Genomic DNA, 9,959 nt, shown 5'->3' with positions numbered 1-9,959 from the left:
CTGTGTGTGTGACTATCATAAATAAATAATTAAAAAAAAACTGATGATGGATTGAAGACGAATTTTGAAACAAATTCTTAGGCTTCAGCATCTCTAGCACCAGAGGCACTGAGGTATCTTCCTTCTATGACCTGCAATTCTCTGTCCCTCACTCCATGCTCTACTAAAGCCTCTTACTACTTAGAGAAAATAAAGGATCTTTGTTTGTTGTACAAACGTAGCTGTATGCAACTGGAAAGAGATACTTGGGTTTTGTATCAGGTGTTAGTGTGTGCATACATGTACTGAAATGAGTTTAACATTGATTCCTTCAACGGGAGTATGTCATAAAGAATTTGGCTTTGGCCAATGAGAGATTTAGCTTTGACCCTTGGCTTCTGGGATGCCACCTAAGTCAGGCTTTTTTTTAAAAAAATTTTTAATTTTTAAGTTTTTTCATCTAAGTCATACATGACAAGAGTCTTTGAGACAGCGGTTGGCCACACTGACATTTTAGGATAGAAACTGGCCATGCCAGAATGAGTGAATGTTTGATTTGGGGGCTGGGAGTGGGTCACGTGGTGTCAGTTTACCTAGAAACTAAATTCAAACACTTAAGAAATCAATAAGTCAGTCATGCCTACATAATAAAACCCCAATAAAATCTCTTCACTGAAGTTCAAGTGAGTGTCCCTTGACAGCAGCACTCCATACACATTGCCACACATCAATGCTTGGAGGGTAACGTGTCCTGAGAACATGGAAACATTATGTCTAGAATCCTTCCAGACTCTGCCATATGTCTCTTCCTTTGGTTGATTTTAATTCATTTTTTCCCCAGTAATAAACCATGTGAATATAATAGCTTTTGGTGAGTTTTATGAGTCCTTCCAGCTAATTATTGTAGGTAATTTTTGAAACCTCCTAAACTTGCAGTTGATATAAGAAATGAGGATGGTCTTGTGTGGACTCTTCTCTCTAATGTATAGTTAACACTGTCTTAGTTCTCTTGAGTTGCCATAATAAAATACTATAGACTGGGTGGCTTAAACAACAGAAATTTATTTTCTCCTTGTTTTGGAGGCTGGTGAAAGCTTAGTTCTTGGTGAGAACTCTTGGCTTACAGAAAGCCACCTTCTCTCTGTGCTCACATGGTGGAGAGAGATACCCCTGGCTTCTCTCTCTCTTTTATAAGGATACAAGTTTTATCAGATCAAGGTATCACTCTCATGGCCTCATTTAACCTTAAAAGCCCTATTTCCAATACAGTCACATGATGAGGGTTTCAATATACGAACTTGGAGGGAGGCACAATTCAGTCCACAGAGGACCCTAAGTCCTGGCAGTGAGGCCAGAAGTCCTGGACAGACTTGGCAGTCCCAGGGACTATGCCCTTAACCTCAAGTTTGACTGCCCTTGGGAAGGAGACATCAGTTAGCAAGGGATTACTTAAAAATGCATGTGAAGGAAGCCAGACATAAAAAGACAAAGATACATGATTTCACCTATGTGAGCTACCTAGAATAGTCAAATTCATAGAAAGAGAAAGTAGAACAGAAACGGCTATGGGGTGGGATGAATGGGGAGCTATTATTTAATGGTTTGAAAGTTTCAGTTTGGCATGATAGAAGAGTTCTGGAGTTGAATGGTGGCTATAGCTGCACAAAAATGCAAATGTACTTGATCCCACTGAACTGTATATCTAAAAAGGTTAAAATGGCAAGTTTCATGTTTTATATATTTTTTACCATAATTTTTAGAAGTACACGTGATCCCTTAACCCGTTACAATTTTTATCCTTCCATGGAGTTGGAATCCAACCAACAGATAGCTTGGACATTTTGTGGCAGTGGGAGCAAGGCGATTTTCCCCTTATGAATCTAGTTCGCCCCTTCTAATTTATTGGTGCATATTAGCCATTCCTGTTGTGCACTGAAACAGCCTCCACCAAAAACCACTTCCTCCCCTCCTGGACTTCTAAGGTAGGAGAGTCCACACCACTGAGTCTGGCCCACCTCCCCTGAGGGTGAGCTTCTCTTTTTCTGTCTATCATGACAGAGGAGAGGATTCCAAGGATCTGGAAGAGGCTGGATTGTTGTTGGTTAAGAAATAAATGTATACTAAGTAAAAGCCTGAGTTTTTCTGTTATGTGAGTTCAGGTTACTTTAATTCCTGTATCCTTTCTTTGGGAAAATTGTTTCCAATGGGATCTGCTCCAAGGAAAGAGCTAGATGTCCAGGTACTTTTGTTATAGAAGCATTACCATGATAAGGAAATCTGTTCCCTCTCTGAGAAGCAAAGAGAAATTTTTTCTTGAAACACATTTCTAAAAAAATTGACATCAGAATATATCCAGTAATAGATTTTAGCAGATATTATATAGTAGGCTATTAAAATAAAGTGTGAGATACTGGACCAGTTCCTGCATGGACACAAAAATAGTGTTATGGCTTGTCACACTGTAAAAAACATAGCTTTCTTTAAAAGCCAAAGTACGGGGAAAATATAGCATTTCAAAATCATATTAGATTATGTATAATGCCTCAGCATTTGTATAAAGCTCTGTCATAGCGAAATATTTCAAATATATAAGAAAAGCATGTGATTATTGAATAATATATTTTAGTGTGTGAAAAAACCCCAATTATAAAATAGGTATTAGAGGCACCTGGGTGGCTCACTCAGTTAAGTTTATGCCTTCAGCTCAAGTCATGTGCCTTGGGTCCTGGGATCGAGTTATGTGTTGAGCCCCGTGCTCAGCAGGGAGTCTGCATCTCCTTTTCCTTCTGTACCTCCCTGTTGCTTGTCCTCTCTCTCTTGCTCTCTCTCAAAATAAATAAATAAATAAATAAATAAATAAATAAATAAATAAATAAAATCTTTCAAAAATAACTTAGGTATTAGAAATTAGATATGATGAAGTTGCTTTGTTTTTCCCTTCCTTATTTTGAAACCATTTGCATACTCAAAGTGTCCCTCCACAATCTTCCAGTGAGCCTCTTTCACACAGGAAAAGAATCCCTGGTTCCTAAGCATCTTATATATCTCAGCATCCTCTGTGCTAAACCATATCCCATCCTTAGTCTTCATACTCAACCAGGCCTTGGGGTGTGCATCACAAGAAGTAGAGAGAATATTTGGGAAAGAGGAAACAGTGTGTCTCCATACTCATCTCTTTCCAGAGGAGACCCTGTTCTACGTCAATATTCTGGAGTGGAATTCTTCTGGATTAGGCTGCTTGTGAGCACTGGTCAATTGGGTCCAACATTTACTGGGCCCAATTTAAGTGGCCTTTGAAATGTGGAATTCCCGGTTTTCCTGAGACTTACTGGAGTAGGACAAGAGTTAGAGGGAAGGGAAGGAGGCTGAAAAAAGGCTCTTCCAGAAAGGATTTTCTTGCCGCTTGTTCCGCATACACTCCATTTGCAGAGGATAGGAAGAAGAAGGAGGTTAAAAAGCTGAGGGAAACAGGATAGAAAATAAGATGGTATTTACATAAAATTCTCTCGAGTGGCCAATCACCCTCCTGAGGGAAAGAGGACAGGACCTGCGATGATACTCCCACATTGCAAGCACTTGGGATGTAGGTTTGAAGTGACCAATGAGACCAGCACTCTTATCAATGACAGTGGCTCTGAAGGGCAGAGGAGGCCTGTCCACAGCACTTGCTACAGGGGCTGAGACTAAGGTGCTTTCATGTGTATTTGTGAAAATGACATTCAACATTGAATGAATCTCTGAGATGAAAGACATACTTTTAGTTAATAAATTGGAGGCTAAAGTGAAGTGACTAGCAATTACTTGGGAATAAGTCATCTGTCGAAAGAGAAGCTAGTAAAGCCAATCACAGAATGTGTAGCTATCTGTCTGTAGAAATCACTCAAGAGGTTGTTTATGAATAATAGTGAAAGAGACAAGGAAAAACACTCCATGATGGTGACTCAGGTGTGGTTTCAGGAAAGTATGGCTGTGCCCTAAGAACATTCAGGAGCACAGACTAATTTTGGACAAAATTCAACTTAAAATAAACCCAATACTGCCTGATGAGCCTCAAACCCAGCACAAATGCTCACAATCACTCTGAGAGCTATCTCTTATGTTGCCTTTGTTTCAGATGAGGAAATGGAGATTCAGAGATACTAAGATGCCCATGATCACACAGCTAAGAAGTCCCAAACCAATTTCAAATCCTTAGTTTTCTGATACCATAGTTTTGGAATACCTTCCACTGTAATCAACTTGTTTATTTATTAATTTTCTCCATGAATCTTTATTGAGCCCTGGGCAAGGAGGGATAATATGACAGCATGACTCTCAAAGCCCCATAGTGTGCTTTGTTCTTGAGAAACTGCCCGTGCTGCTATTGGGACCCGAGGAGATGCAGGCTGTGATGGGTGTCCAAGGGGCATGACAAGTGAGCACCATGCTCACCCTGCCAGAGGTGAGGGAAGAGCAGAGGGTATGTGGGGGACAAGTTAAAAAGGCAAGTAGGAGAAGACACAGGAAAATGGGAATTTCAGCCTAGGAAATAGCCTGAAAGTATCAGAAAGAGACAAATCCAAAGACTGACCAGGAGCTGGGATGTGAGAGGGTGATGGGGAAAAGCAGGGACAAATGTAAGAGGGGCAGGGGTCGTATCTTAGCTCTTCATATGGCAGGCTAAGGAAACAAGACTATCCACAAAATTGGTACACCAGCAAAATATCTTAAGAGTAGTTAGTCTGTGGTCAAGTGAGCACATTGGGAAGTGTGTCCCATCTGGCTGTGGCTGGTTGCAGGTAATACTGGAGGTAACACTATTGTTTCCTCCACCAGAGAGAAGATGATGGGCAAGGAAGATTGCTACCGGGGTGTTGATGATATAGAGGAAAAGCAGATTGGAAACAATGTAGAGAGAGAAGTTAAAATTGCTGGTTTTCTAACAGATGGGAGGTAGGAATGGGGGACAATAGTAACTCACAGGTTTTGGGTACAGGTGATTATTAGGTTTGAATGGTGGTGTCCATCCTGTGGCAGGAAGTACAATGTAGGATGGATGGAGGAGGTGTGCATCTGAGTGTTTGTGTGCATGGGGTGGGGATGGATAAGGATTATTTTCCCTGGACCCTGATACTGCCTCGAGTTCAGAAGGCAGCCTTGCTAAATTCTTAAAGTAAAGCAGTCCTACCTGAAGGAAGGCAGTAGACATGAAAAGAGAAGCCCAGCATGCAAAATCCTGTCAGTGTGTTTACCCCACTATTTAGGAGTGGTGGGTAATGCTCAGTGAGCTAGCAGGATTGCTCTGATTCCTTGGCAAGTGTGTCCCTCCCTATGTCCACATATGTTGCTTCGCTTGGATTTCCACACTCACCAAGCAAGCTTATGATTATAGGAGGCTCTCCAGATAGCCTTCCCTCTGAGGAAAGAATACACACAGGCTGGTGCTGGAAGTTGGATTTCTCATTGTAAATTAGTTCTCTGGCTTATTATACATTAGTTGCTTGAGTTTGGTTATTCTGGGTGAATCCTCAAACCCAGTCACTTCTGGGTGTCCTGACAGATTGGATCTGAACCTTGGTGACAGCCCAGTTATAGCAGCCAGCTGGTCTTTCTAGGTCCCAATTCCAAGTAATTTCAACAAGACTCACCGAGGCCAAGCCAGCAGAACCAGAAAATTCTGCAGACAGTACATGTTATTGTGGAGACCACCTGTATGCCAGCAGAGAAAAGAGTGACCATCTGGAAGACTGAGTCCTGATGTTTAACAAGGCCTGATGAGTACCACTGCTCGGGGTTTCCCAACCTTAGCTGATCAGGAAGGCATAGAATCTTGAAAATGAATCTAGATGGATAGCCACAAACATATCATAGCTTCAAAGACAGCTTCGTTTATGAACAAATCACATATAGAGGCATGTCCCTTTAATATGCATGTAAAAAAAATGCTCTCAAAAGCAACAAAATCACTTCTTTCTTTTTTCTTTCTTTCTTTCTTTCTTTCTTTCTTTCTTTCTTTCTTTCTTTCTTTCTTCCTTCCTTCCTTCCTTCCTTCCTTCCTTCCTTCCTTTCTCTTTCTTTCTTTCTTTCTTTCCTTCTTTCTTTCTTTTTCTTCTTTCTTTCCTTCTAACTGCTTATTAGGTGCCACTATGAACCTCCTATGTGCTGAGTGCTGGAGTCACCACTGAAGGTGGGTCAGGGTTCCATCTGACATGCAGTTCAGCAGGTGGCCCAGCACTCTACCTCCTACTCAGGATGGAAGGGAAGGCAGATGATGTTGTGACATAGCTACTGATTCTTCTGGAGACTCTTAGTCTGTACCTATAGCTTACCCAGAAAGCTTTTTTTTGTTAATGTCCTGGGAATGAGATATTCCAGATTTACAAAATAGAATCATGGAGCTGTTTGCATCTTCATTTTTAAAAATGTCAATTCAAGTTTATATTTAAGTACAATCATGTCTATGGGAGTGCCACTCTGTAGCCACTCAGTTCATCTACTTAAAAACATCAGGCAAGGGGCACATGGGTGGCTCAGTCAGTTAAGCATCTGCCTTTGGCTCAAGTCATGATCCTGGGATGAGTCCTGGGATTGAGCCTTGTGTCAGGCTCCCTACCCAGTGGGGAGTCTACTTCTCTCTGCCCTCCTGCCCCTCTCCCAATTTGTTCTCTCTCTCAAATAAATAAATACAGTCTTTAAACTTTAAACACACACACACACACACACACACACACACACACATACACATACACAAACACATCAAGCAGAAGAAAGGATGATCATTAGGTAAAAACAATGCTTCAAACCTATTGTCTATCTTATACGCTGATTTTTTTTTTTTTTAAATTCAGGACTCTTTCTTGAGTATTATAAAAGAGTAAAAAGAGCAATCCAGATAGAACATACATTTTTATTTAAAGACAAGTATAGCTGGGTTGAACATTTGCTCATTGCTATATGAAGGAAACGTGACTCAAGTTTGACTCAGCCATCTCTGCGTCCATAGTTCACAGCCTCTTCTGCAGCATCAACAGTCCTTACCCATTTTCTTTTTCAAAATGTTCGTTTTTGTTTTTTTTTTTCGTTTCTCACACCTGAGTCACTCATGTACTCTTTACAGTTTTGTAGTGTTAAAATTTTTCCCAGGCTGAATTCCTCACCTTAGTGTTTATGGATAATACGCTCTTCTCCAGGATCCCAAGGGAATCAGTAAATACTCAACACAGCCTTTCAGAAACTCATGGAAAGCAAAGAAGAAAGATACTCCAGATATAAGTTATAATAACAGAAAACACTAGCAGCACAAGAGTTTTTGAATAAACCATAGAAGTTCTGATGCATTTAAGATCAGAGTTCTCTTTTCAAGAAAAAAAGAGGAAAGACTCAAATAAATAAAATCACAAATGAGAGAGGACAAATAACCAACATCAGAGAAGTACAGACAGTTGCAAGAAAATATTATGAAAAACTACATGCCAACAAATTAGACAACCTAGAAGAAGTGGATAAATTCCTAGAAATGTATTACCTAGCAGGATGCCTCTGTATCTCAGTGGTTGAGTGTCTACCTTCAGCTTAGAACATGATCCCAAGGTGAGATTGAGATTGAGTCCCATGTTGGGCTCCCTGCAGGGAGCCTGTTTCTCCCTCTGCCTATGTCTCTGCCTCTCCTTCTGTGTCTCTCATGAATAAATAAATAAAAGTTAAAAAAAATGGAATCAAGAAATATACCAAAACTGAATCAAGAAACATATTAATATACTTAGGTATAAACTTAACCAAGACAGTGAAAGACCTGTACTCTGAAAACTATAAAGCTCTGAAGAAAGAAATTGAAGATGCCACAAAGATATGGAAAGACATTCCATACTCATGGATTGGAAGAACAAATATTGTTAAAATGTCCATATTACCCAAAGCGATCTACTCATTTAATGCAATCCCTATCGAAATACCAACAATACTTTTCACAGAACTAGGACAAACAATTCTAAAATTTGTATAGAATCTCAAAATACCTTGAATATCCAAAGCAATCTTGAAAAAGAAAAGCAAAGCTAGAGACATCACAATTCTGGAATTCGAATTATATCACAAAGCCATAATAATGAAATCAGTCTGGTACTGGAACAAAAATAGACACATAGATCAATGGAACAGAAGAGAAAAAAACAGAAATCAGCCCAAAATTGTATGGTCAATTAATCTTTAACAAAACAGGAAAATATACCCAATGGAAAAAGTTTCCTGAAACACTTGGTTTCGGAAACTGGACAACTATATGCAAAAGAATGAAACTGGACCACAGTTTTACACCATACCCCAAAATAAATTCAAAATGGATGAAAAACCTAAATGTGAGACCTGAAGTCATAATAATCCCCAAAGAAAACACAGGCGATAATTTCTCTGACATCAACTATAGCATCTTTTTTCTAGATAGGTTCCCTGAGGGAAGGTAAACAAAAGCAAAAATAAACTATTGGAACTTCATCAAAAGAAAAAGTTTCTGCACAGTGAAGAAAGCAATTAAGAAAACTAAAAGGCAATCTACCCAATGGGAGAAGATATTTGCAAATGACATATCTCATAAAGAGTTAGTATCCAAAATACATAAAGAACTTATTAACCTCAACACCACCAAAACAAATAGTCCAATTAAAAAATGGGCAGAAGACACAAACAGACATTTGTCCGAAGAAGACATCCAGATGGCCAACAGACACATGAAAAGATGCTCAACATCACTTATTATCAGGAAAATAAATCAAAACTATAATATTATCTTACATCTGTCAGAATGGCTAAAATCAGCAACACAAGAAACAATAGGTGTTGGCAAGGATGCAGAGAAGGGGGAGTCCTCATGCACTGTGGGTGGGAATGCAAACTGCTGCAGCCACCTTGGAAAAGAGTATGAAGTTTCTTCAAAAAGTTAAAAATAGAACTAACCTACCATCCAAGAATCACACTGCTGGGTATTTACCCAAAGAATACAAAAACACTAAATCAAAAGGATACAAGCACTCTTATGTTTATAGTAATATTGTTTACAACTATAGAAGCAGCCCAAGTGTCCACTGATTGGTAACTTAGCCATAAAAATGAATGAAATCTTGCCATTTGTAACAACGTGGGTGGAGCTAGAGAGCATAAGGTTAAGTGAAATAAATCAGTCAGTCAGAGAAAGTCAAATACCATATGATTTCACTCATATGTGGAATTTTAAAAAGCAAACAAAAGAGCAAATGGGGAAAAAGAGAGAAAGGAGACAAATCAAGAAACAAACTCTTAACTATAGTGAACAAAGTGATGGTCACCAGAGGGGAAGCAGGTGTGAGGGTGGAGGAAATAGGTGATGAGGATTTAGGAGTGCACTGTGATGATCATGGAATTGTTGATTGTATAGAATTGTAGAATTGTTGATCACTTTATCATACACCTGAAACTAATATAATACTGTGGTTATAGTATATAATTGGAATAAAAAAAAAAGAAGCAGAGTCCTCCAAGTGTGAGATTGTTCACCATGTAGTACCAAGAAGCAAAAGGATAAACAGATCAACATTCATGGAGCCTTTAGCTTTGGAATTATGATTTTTGAAATAAAAAAAAAAGATTGGGGCAGCATGAAGGCAGAAGGTGGAGACTTTCTATTATTTCTATCATGTATCATATTAGCTATCTTTTACAGTGTAATAGGTCACTCCAAAATGTAGTGGCTTAAAACAACACACATTTATTACATGAAGGTTCTTACAGGTCAGATATCTGGGCTCAGCTGAGCTGGCCCCTTTCCTTCAGGATGTCTCAGGAGGCTGCTAAGGTCCCTCCCAGACAAGACTGGGGAAAACTCTGCTCATGTGTGAGGTTGTTGGTGGGGTTTAGTTGGACTGAGTTTCTCAGTTCCTTGTTGACTGTTGGCTGAGGGGCTATCCTCAGCTCCTTGCCATGGAGACCCGTCCAACTGGGCAGCTTGCTTCATTAAAATCCATGAGAGTGAA

Source organism: Vulpes lagopus, chromosome 1 (genome assembly GCF_018345385.1).
Source record: "Vulpes lagopus strain Blue_001 chromosome 1, ASM1834538v1, whole genome shotgun sequence".
Taxonomy (NCBI): Eukaryota; Metazoa; Chordata; class Mammalia; order Carnivora; family Canidae; genus Vulpes; species Vulpes lagopus.
Note: the sequence above shows the minus strand (reverse complement) of the source record.